Below are 11,323 nucleotides of genomic sequence, written 5' to 3' on the forward strand. Positions count from 1 at the left end.
TGAAAGTGCTGTGTGTATTTTAAAATATCGAGACAGGTCAGCTCTGCATGATAGTTTGTATTTCCATGCTTTTTCCTCGTGGATACTTATTTCATTTACTACAATCTTTCTCCAGTTATTTTTCGTCGGGAATTGTCCGGTGCAGATATAGTGAAATACATGGTGCATTAGGTTATATTTCTTAGCTGTTGATAGCAACACGCCACATAAACTGTCTAAGTTCTTAGAATGAGAGTAATAGAGTGAGGTAGATGCACAAAATATTGTTTTACAGATTGGGACACATGGTAATGCGTATGCCAAATATTTGCATAGTGGCGTGTTTATCTTGTCCCTTACGAGAATGTATATATCAGAAAACAGTAATAAAAAATAACTCCCGACGAGGCCTGGAATATTTCATGTATTTTTATCTCTAAAATTTTACTTGTCGATTATTTTCTGAGTAGAAAATGGTTGCTCTCGAAAACAAGCTACAAGATCCGTCTACGTCTACGAACGTCTGTGTAAGAGGTCTTAATGGGTACACAGTGTATGAAAGATGAACCTGCTATAAGTAAGTATAGCCTGGGCACTGGGAATATAACAAAGGTACGTTACTCAAAAGAGGGTGCATGTAGCATACAATGTTATCAAATAACATTGGGTACTCATTTCCTGATCTAAAATTATATATGGAGCTTCAGACCCACTGTTGAGAAGACCAATAAATTGAGATGAGCAATAAAACGTGGAGAAAGGAAGCCAGGTAATATTGTTTATACACTATGATAGCGTATGTGTACATGTGTATATGTGTATATGTGTATATGTGTGTGTGTGTGTGTGTGAGAGAGAGAGAGAGAGAGAGAGAGAGAGAGGGAGATCCACATAGCTAAGTTGTGGATGGATGAATGTCTCTGGATGTCGATGTGTGTGCATTTATGTCTGTCCGTCCGTGTTTGTGTGTTTGTGTGTATATGTGTATGTCTGTCATAGAAAGTTCTGTCAGTCAGCATGTGTTAAATCAGTAAGGATTAGGAAGATAAAAAATGCAGTTATCTTCTTTTTCAGATTCCCAGATATATCGACTTTAGCATTTGTACTCATCTGTACCTGTTCGATACCGGTGCGGTCGTCAGGTACGTTTCCCATGTTTTTATGTAAGATATTATACATTACAATATCCCACTGGTTGATTGTAGCCTTTCTCTATTCTAGAAGGGAGTTTCGGACAGGTTGGCATAATCATCCTGCTTCATGCATTTTTCTACTTCTTGGCTAACGGGACAGGGTGGTCACGCTTGCCGACGTGCTTGACAGATATCATCGTATTCCTGTTACGTAGATCGACGCTCATGCTGTTGGATTGTCTGGCCCACACTCGATCATTTACAGGTCACAGCCAAGTAATATCATGCCACGCCTTACAAACGTTGAACGTTAACGTTCTCAAAGTCCGTCCAAGTGTTGGATCGATTCGGACGAATCGTTTTTACACTGGGCAAATTGCATATGTACTTGGCTCATTTTCACGCAAAATTGCTAGTTTCAGTGAATTAAACAAGTGACCTCATCGTGCTACTGTGTATTGTAGGTGTAGGTGCACCTTAATGCCTTACACTGTTTTAGTGCACTCACTGCTTCCATAAACCCTATGTATCTACTAGCAACTAATCCACTCACTATATGAGTATGTTACGACATGAAGCCATACATCTTTCATCTTTTGTCCAATATAACTTCTTTTGGTTTAGACGGTCTCCCGAGACTAGCATAATTACCGGGTTTACCAGTTGCCGACCTTATAGAGTTTTTGTGGGGCAGCAATATGTCAGATTCACATGCCAAGCGATGTCATCAAATGGAGATCGGATACCATCATATGTTTGGACGTCTCACGGTGCTACAATTCCATCTGCAACGGGGAGAGTGCTAGACCTCAGTCCTATCACCAGGAACAGCGGTTTATTCTATACGTGTATTGCGAGGCATGTGTCGGGCACTTCATCACCTGTTTTTGTAGATGTACAATGTAGGTAACAAAGAGCTTCTTCAAAGAGTTATTGGAAGATGCATTTGTTTATATAACTAACAATACATTAAGAACTACACTTTGATATTATTCAAGTGAGATGAATGCCCGTAAGCACATGTGCTAGGCAGGAATACCTTACATCGAATGGTTGTCATGGACTGATTTTCTCGATGCATTAAATGACATTTCAATCTGTATTTCGCTTTGAACAAGAAGACATGTCCCCCACACTATCTTCATGATAATTTAAAGATATATGCATATCAAGTATGCCAATAAAACAATAACGTTTTGTGGTTGGGATATGTTTGAAACATACTTTCTGTTAGTTTCAATATTAAAAGGAAAATGTGACGGTATCTGCGTGACACATACTTTGTTTCAGTTATTATAGCTTAGCATGCATTAAACCACAAACAAATAACATTTTGCCCAATTTACTTTCAGACGGCCCAACGGTGCAAGTTATTAGGTCAACCTATGTAACAGAATTCCAAAATCTCAGTGTGGCCTGTTCTGTCGATTCAAATCCGTTGGCAACAGTGAAATGGACAAGGAAAAACCATGCCCAGTTTACTCCTCAGACAAGATCTACTCTGACTATCCGTAACATACAGAGATCACAGGCAGGGACATATGTATGTACAGCTACCAACACTCTTAGTCCTTGTGTGGGACCATCTGTAGTGAGATCTGACTCTGTGGATGTGACAGTGGATGTGCAGTGTAAGTATCACTGTTGGAATAGTGGACATATGTGCACAGCTACCTACACCCTCAGTTCGTGTGTGTGGACAGCTTTATTACAGTCCTACTCTTGGGAGATGACAGTGGATGTACAGTGTAAGTATCATTGTTAGAATACTGGGCATATGTGTGTACAGCTACCAGCACCCTCAGTCCTTGTGATGGGACATCTGTAGTGAGATCTGACCCTCACCGGTTCACTTCTTACAAGGGGAAACCGTTAAAACAAACCGGATAGCGCATAGTACATGCAGCAAAGAATTAAGACGTTACCCTCTGTGGAGTCACTTTATAAAAGGAGCATAATGGCTGATGTGTGAGGAGTGAGTGGGTTTAGCTTTACGCCGCACTCGGCAATATTCCAGACATATGTTCGTTACCTGAAAATAATCGAGTGTGGACCAGACAATCCAGTGACCAACACCATGAGCATCGATCAGCGCCATTGGGTACCGATGACATGTGTCAACCAATTGCAAGTCAACGAGCTTGACCACCTAATCCCGTTAGTCGCCTCTTACGACAAGCATAGTCGCCTTTATGGCAAGCTAATGCCAATGAAGGCTAATGTGTGAGGATGCCTGATGGCAATGCTGATTCCAGATACTAGCCACAGATATAGCAAAGTCTAAGTAACCATGATGACTGTGTTGATGTGAATGCCATTGTATCTGTTTGTTTCACGACGAGAATCTTTTGCTCCAAGAAACACGAAGGTCATTGCGGTGATGGTGGTCAACAGAATCTGGAGGTTTGACTGTTGTTAGATATTACGGTTGATGATAATTTCATTTATGTTTTGTTTTAGATACGCCAAACATTCGGATCCTGTCATTAAACCACGCAACAAACAGAGTGACAGTTTCTGAAGGTGACAGACTCACACTGAGATGTGAGGTTGACAGCAATCCACTCCCAACAATAAAACTAGTATTTGGACGCAAAAAGCTAACAACGACATTCAAATCTCTGACGGTGGAATATACCTGGACAGCTGATTGTAGACACACTGGGAGATTCTCGTGTGAAGCTGCAAATAGTGTAGACGTTCCTTCAAGAGGCTACTTGGAACTTTTTGTAAGATGTAAGCATTCAGGACAAAATGACATTCGTCATAAATTATTATAGCATTTACTGATTTCAGTAGTAATGGGTGTTTTTGTCACTAGACCCTCACAAATCTTTGTACAAAATAAAAATATAATGATATCTTTAATGGTAACATTCGTGAGTAGTTCTTAAACTGACACTGGGCATAACGAATGTCCTTTACAAAAGTAAATCAATTACTGTGAGTTAGTTCAGACCAAATAGCAGAGGTAGTTCTTTGGTCTAGACAATCCAGTTTCACTGTATCCTATACAAGTGTCCTCTTTCCAACGCAAGGTTCTCCCCGACCCGATGAGATGTCCCCTCTGCACCGCAAATACGTGTCATCACACGGTAGCAATGTCATACTTTCGATGACAATCCTATCATATCCTCGTCCAACAATCCTTTGGAAGAGGCCAAGAGGATATTACCACAAAAATCTATCATCCTTGTCTGAAAAGACTAGTACCTCGCCCTTCACAGTGACATCCACTCTAAACCTGAAAAACTTACAAGAAGAAGATTTCGGTTTGTACCAGGTTCACGCAAACAACGCCGTTGGCAGCATTGTTGAATCTCTTTCTCTTGTATCACAAGGTAATGTGTACGTGAGCCCATATAGTTAGCACATAAAGAGTCAACATGAGATTTAACTTTCTATATGTAAATATGTTAAATGCCACAAGTAAGTTCCACTATGAGTTTGTACGTGTTTCCAACGACAGGCCCTCCCCTTGCACCTTCCGATGTCACAGTACATGGTACGGATTCGTCATCAATGATCATCGCCTGGAAACAGGAGTTTAATGGAGGGTCGGTTCAGATCTTTACTGTTGAGTACAGCAAAGACAAGAGACACTGGAATGAAGCAGGGTCTTATGAAGAAACAGGAAGAGGGAAGTACCGCCGTGCTGTTCTCAATCATCTCGATTCTGCCACGACATACTACGTGAGAATCATTGCAAGGAACATTTGAGGGGCGGACAGAATCACAGTTACAAGGCATGATAACGATTCATGTGATCGCTTTCTCGTAAATGCAAGAATTAGTTATTGGCACTTTATATGCATATTCATCTGTGAACTGTATCACTCAGGCAACAATGATAACTTCAACTTCTTTAGCGTGAGGTACCCAACATTCAGGAACACATGCCTATTCCTTCATCAGGTGGTTGAATGTTAAGACACAAGTACCGTATTTTTGTGTGTGTAAGCGTAGAATAATGATTACAATACTTAAGGACTTTCAACTTCATTTATTCTGTGACAGGCGACATATTCTAATGTCGTTGTCACGATTTCATAGAATAAAAGTAGTTATATATCCATAAAAATTGTCATCATTCTTAACAAATTAACTCCTAAAATGCCCATCAAAAAATGTATGTAAGTAAGTGAGTGAGTTTAAATTATAGTCACATCGGCAATATTTCATCCATATCGTGACGAAAGAGCCTCATACAGCAATAACTAAGTATGATATATACTTAAAGGTTATAGAGTGCAAAGGACAGCACAACAACTAGTATTCCTGTTACGTAAGATTTACGCGTGATAAGAAAACAAACCTGGTAACTTAACAAGGGACGCCTACAGTTATGCATCGCTGGTTGATGATTAGCAATATGTAGAATAAAGCGCATCCTCAGAAACATTCAGTTCCTTATAAAAAAAGAGTTGACATCCATATATTCTCTCATTCATGTTTATGACTTCTAACAGCCTCAATATAATAGCAACATACCTGTAATAAATAGACATTTATGACTAACAATAATTAATTAATAATTTTGGGCTGGAAAATGAAATGACACGTAGTTACGGTTACAATAATTATATCTAAGCAAAGGAGACATCATGTTTCATCTTGTTTCAGATCCAGCCGTCATAGCAGGGATATCTGTCGGTGTACTTTTCCTGATAGCTAGTGCAGTCACCATCATCTTATCCAGGCAGTCTCTCAAGTGTTTTAAGGAAACCGGGTAGGTCTACTTTGCGGGTAATATCTCAGGGTGTAATAACTACACGTAAAGCAGATCAGTTAATTATGGATATCTTTTGGTTCCTTTTCGTAGTTATTGTTGTTACATAATCCTTTCCTAAGGTTTAACATTATTTAGAACTTATTTATTCAAAATTAACTCTTTTATAATTCTATTTATATTTCAAGATTGGATATAAATACACACTACACAGTACCATCTGCTCGTTGCATGGTAACCAACGTTCAGATACCAGTGTATAAACAATCATAAGGATATATTGCATTACTTTTAACTGTTATTGAGTGCTTTAGATTGTTATCATCTCAAGAATGTTCACGTAAGAAATTGTAATGATAAATTGTTAAGATGTTTCAGCAGCTGTCTTAAGTATATTTCATGTAGCTTCTTTGACTGGCATACGTAGATGTTAGTGAATCAGATGAGGACAAATTATGATGAGGACAAACTATGATGAGGACAAACATGTTTGTTCGGGTGAAAGAACCAAGAAGTGGTTCGTCCATAAAGTTTGACCTTATCTGTGTTTCATGTACTCTCCACAAGCGCACCCGTAACAAGACGTGGTCGAAAAATTACAACATGTACGTGTACACGCAATATATGAAATAAACTATTTCCGTAACTGAAAGCCGTTTTATGTTTCAGGGATAAAGGACCGTCACAATCAGACGCAATGCGAAACACACAAGGTATGATTGCTAATGAAGTGTGAATACTATGTTCATACACCATATTACAGTGTGCCCTGTAAACATCTTCAGCTGCGTCAAACGGATGAATACACAACGCATTACAATTGTTACAATAATGCTGACTAAGGCGTTGATGCAACGATTAATACCATAATGGCATGCGTCATACAGCCAAGAATTATGCATAATCCCTTTTCAACTGCCAACACACATACCAACATATATATTTCTATTGATGTAGCACCTATAATGGTTTCATTGAATTATCCCAAAGATGTGAGTATCTACTCTGAGCTCCAAGACGACGAATGCGACAAACAGATATACACACAACTGAAGTCGTTGGAGAAATTACCCACGGAGTGTAAGTCATACATACACTGTTTTGCAATCATATGTCATACGACTCCATTTGGAATCAGCGCATAGTTAGTTATATAACTTTTGTTATTACTCTTCCGTGGAAGATACTCCAGTTTATTATATTTTTAAGAGTGAAATACTGTACATACCGATGCAAGTATAATTGATGTTTTCACTGAGTAGAAAAACATGTTATTTCACTGAGTAGAATATCACTTTTTGCACACTTACTGGATGTCTCGATCATTTACAAACAGTGATGAAATATAATAAATAGAGTATTTTGTTAAATAACGTATATTTCGTCGAGTGGTCTGACAAAGCTGATATCCTCTATGTAATATTTTTGCAGCAATATTACACTGGTGTAATACCGCTACATGTGACATCGTGCTTCACTGTTATGATTCACATTGCTAATGCCTCTGTCTCATTGCTACTAGACCTCGCTTGACTCATGGAAAGCTGCGAGTCCACACACTGTAGGCAGTGAAGCCGCATTTGTGTTGGAAAGTAATGAACAGAATACAAAACTCGCGTCCGTGAAATACCACTTTTAGTAAACTCGTGAAAGATTTAGAATCAAAAGACCGAAAGTTTGTGTTCGTTTGATACCAAATCATTAATTCGTTTAATAAAAATTGTATTACACGGAAGGTCGTTTAGTATGATCTATTTGTGTTATGCCACTTACAGGAAATCTGACCAGACGCTGGTCATATCGGTAGTGACCTAATGTTAACGCATGCATCCTCAATCTCTGCAAACACCAAAATAGTTCTGCAGATTTTTCTAGTGGCATATTTTGTTTCAGTTAATTCGGAATACCAAGGTCTCCAAGTAAGGTCAACACCACTCTATGAAGATCTGGGAATATCAAACATTAAGACGTCAACTGAACCAAACGCAGGTACATTCAGACGTCGACATTATAAACGAAAATTTCGCAGATATGTGTGTCATCAATTCAAAGATTTAAACATATTCCTTGTATTTTGAAATAATTTGCTGATCTTTAGCTATAGCTGTGATTTATTTTTATATTTGTCAGGTGATCTACAGGTGTATGAGAACTGAATCTCCAAGCCAGAAAACAGAGAAACACTACTGACATCTAGTGTTCAAATCTCAGAGGGGCTGTGGTACCACATGTATGCAAACGTGATTCCCACGTGATTCGCTAAAAAGGCATTGTTCACTAGCCCTTTATACTCGTGCTATCACTTTGGCAACGGTCACACTGACCCATGTTTAGGTGTGGCTGACGACAGGGGATGAATTACATAATGACTAAAACGGACGATCTTTTCAACCCAAAGAAAGTCATAATTCCAAAGGCCGGATGTTCTTTTATGAGAGGTATTTGTGTTGCAACCGGGAAGGTAACCATGGCTCTGAAAACACGGGGTTTACTTGTTGTTGGATCCTTATTGAAATGCTTCACAAATTCATGCTCATTGGTCGTTATGGAACAGTTGTTGTGCTTGTAAATAGGTACTTCCTTGTTGCGATGACAAAAGTCAACAAGTTTTTAATGGTGCGATGGAATTGCAGGTAGAGTCACGCGCTGGGGTGACTGAGTCATCTCATTTGTGCAATGTCTGCAGTAGAGCATGTGTATGTAATGATGTCGTTAGGAATAAAACCTTTTGGTAGTTAACCAAACATCTATTCATGATTACATATTGTACTCACAGCGATTTTAACAACGGAAAGACATATGTGAACGGATGACACTGGCATACTCTTGTGAGAAGACACGTGCATGCGTGTATGCGGTTGTCCTAACAGGGAAACAATTGATTTAGATACAGCCCACACCCATATGACCAATGTAGAATGAAATTACAATGCCGAAGGTCGTATGTCATAGCATATCAGTGTTTTTGTCCTAACCCATCAACCTTTGCACAAGGAACCCTACTGTATACTATGATGACAAACTATAGGTGGTCACAATCGGTTTTAACCATTTGCCTATCACCTGAAAATTGTTGTTACATCCATACAGGGTAATGTATCCCAATATGGAAATGTATACATATGTATGCATCTGTACATTGAGAAAGACCACACATATTACATTTTGCACTGTATAGCAAGGCTGTGGACAGGAAAACTATTTTATCAAATATGGAAAGTTCTATTTCGCTGATAAAAGTATCAGCTGAACTGTATTATCACGTTCACCATTGTACTTTTTTACCTTCTTCCTATGTGTTTGAATCACGATTTTCCTGTTCCTGAATTGAATAAAAGTATTTACAACGTGATACGTTTGGCGTATTTGAAAGACAGATTTCATGTTAACGGCTGACTCTGTTATGGAGTATATGTATATACACATTTCAATGGATTCTTACATATTGCAATCATGAACATGTACAGAAAACATGTTTAAGCCAGTGTTCACAGTAGGTACAAACATAGCATAACACATGTTGACAGTTCTACTGCTATGTTGTTTACTAAACAACAATAGAATGACATACACAGGCCAAATGCGTAGCTAGGAATCAACAATAACCTGTTTGGAGGTTTCGTTATGAACGTGACACACCCCAGTCAGGACAACTGCATAACAGAATGCCTTATTTGGTATTGACATTGGGCACGAATACCAAGAAACACCTGCCCACCCGAAGATGACACACATTCTACACATTGGTTGTTGGTAGACATGTGATTGTCACGAACCTCAATACTACAAGAGTTGTGGCCCTTTAATTTTGTTACTGCGCAGTAAGGTTGTGACGGGTAACAAGGTATCGATCGGTAATACATAACACTGTTTTGACAACAACACAGTGACCATTGATGCATGCGTCTCACATGCACACCTGTCACTCTACTTGGCTTTATAGGGCGTGGGGAGTTGTTCCCCTTCCCTGCCTATTGCCTTATATAAACATGTTGCATAACATGTTGCAGACGTATCAGCTATCAATAACTGGGTGTGTCAGAATGGATTGGATCTTCCTAAATACAAAATTGTTTTATACATTACAAAATTCAAAATATTGACCAAATTTTGAAATATCTTTGTTTGTTACAGATTAGTGCCCAATGTTGTATTTCACAAAAGGTACGCGATTGTTATTTACGCATGATGGTGCCTTTTGTTCAAACGAGTTTTACAACGAAACAGGCGACTGAAAATACGGGTAAATATGTTTTTAAACAATGGGACAGTATTTAAATTGTAGATGATTTTAGGGTAATAACAGTGATGAAGTGTGTGATCAAAATAATATCAGATGTAATTTCTCATTTTACTGCGGGTAACGTGAAAATTCTTTTAGAAAATCAATGTCTTTACTTGTCCCTGGAAATGATGATGAAATGTCTTTTTAATGGAACAGGGCACTTATTAGCAATACATAATGAATTTTCTATATGTACATCATTGAACTATGAACTACATATGGTTTTTCACAGATGCTACTTGCTATTTCAAGAATAAACTGCAGCTAGATTATGTTATCGCGTTTTCCTGTTCCATAGTGCTATCAGAGGATCCAATGCAGGTTATTTTCCTCCTGGTTCACGTGTAGGTTTCATCTGAACGTGTATGAGAGTGTGCATATTTTGTCTGACTTTGACTAGTCTTAACACGTGCTGAAAATACGTGACGCGGACACAGCTAACAGGAAATATATAACATGACTGGTAAATGTCCATTGTACAAATACCAGTAAATTTCGAAACTTGTTATAATGGTGCGATAAATCATATCGTATGCATTATGTACATAATTCTGAACATACTCCTTGCAAACAACAACAAGACATTATCTTGGATGTGACGTTTGAATGTTCTTCAATATACGTGCAGTCGTATATGCAGTCGTGTATTTGATGATTCCAAGAGTCTCTGACCAACTAGGGATCATGCAGGTAGCAAAAGTACTTTAAGTCCCCATGGTCCCTCGTATGGTGATCTACCTTTAACTGTTTGCGACCTATAGCCTATTTTTATATCCTGTTCTCCTTTATAGCTAAAATCTTTTAGATTTACTTGCTTGTTTTACATGCATATCTGTGACAGTCTACACGTCTTACTGTCCTTCATTCACAGGACTGTATAATCTCTACTTAATTACTGTTGATCTGTATAGAACTGTTAATCTGCGCATTGTTTTAGTCGCGATATGGCCGAAATATAGCCACAATGACTGTAAATTTTAACTCACTCACTCACCCAAGAAACTTCATAACTATGCCATTCGTGGTATCGACTTATTAACTGACATTTCACTGTTATGACAACACAATGCTATGCATGTTGCTGACATATACACATCTGTTTCACTAATCAATGCCAAGTTGTTGGTATACCCAACATGTCCACATAATGTAACGTTTATGTATGGATAGATACATGGCTAAGCATGAACCAGCATT

At 38.5% G+C, this 11,323-nt stretch overlaps 1 pseudogene; it reads left to right on the plus strand.

The window, feature by feature from the left end:
- Positions 1-452: 452 nt before the first annotated feature.
- LOC137294130 (synaptogenesis protein syg-2-like) lies at positions 453-7,997 on the plus strand (annotated as a pseudogene).
- The last annotated feature ends 3,326 nt before the right edge of the window (positions 7,998-11,323 follow it).

The sequence above is a fragment of the Haliotis asinina genome, chromosome 1, assembly GCF_037392515.1.
Source record: "Haliotis asinina isolate JCU_RB_2024 chromosome 1, JCU_Hal_asi_v2, whole genome shotgun sequence".
Taxonomy (NCBI): domain Eukaryota; kingdom Metazoa; phylum Mollusca; class Gastropoda; order Lepetellida; family Haliotidae; genus Haliotis; species Haliotis asinina.